General features: G+C 59.3%; 1 protein-coding gene across 1 annotated transcript in view; it reads right to left on the bottom strand.

Annotated features, from left to right (window-relative positions):
• The window catches only part of ALKBH7 (alkB, alkylation repair homolog 7 (E. coli)), a 1,769-nt gene that overhangs the window by 1,034 nt on the left and 428 nt on the right, over nt 1-307 (bottom strand). The gene's annotated exons all lie outside the window — the stretch shown is intronic.

Below are 307 nucleotides of genomic sequence, written 5' to 3'. Positions count from 1 at the left end.
CCACCAACCCCTGCCACAACTGGGTCTGGCCTTAGTCCTTTCTACCCACCATCAGGGTCCAGTTCAGTCCCACATTCCGTCCCTAACGTTGGCCCGGTTCCAATATTCACAACTTGATTCACCGGGCCCCCTGTCTCCACCCCTCAACTCGTGACCCTCCCTCATCTCGCTCCACACCCGTTTCCACCCCTAACTTTGGTCCTGTCCCCCAAATACGCTTCCGTTCTGCCTCGTCCAAAGTGCTCTTCCAGCCCCCAAGAACACAAGCATCAGGACCGCGCCCCCATACCCAGGCCCCGCCCCAGAT

This window comes from Bison bison, unplaced genomic scaffold (assembly GCF_000754665.1).
Source record: "Bison bison bison isolate TAMUID 2011002044 unplaced genomic scaffold, Bison_UMD1.0 scf7180017864492, whole genome shotgun sequence".
NCBI classification, from domain to species: domain Eukaryota; kingdom Metazoa; phylum Chordata; class Mammalia; order Artiodactyla; family Bovidae; genus Bison; species Bison bison.
Note: the sequence above shows the minus strand (reverse complement) of the source record. Positions and strands in the feature narration are given on the sequence as shown.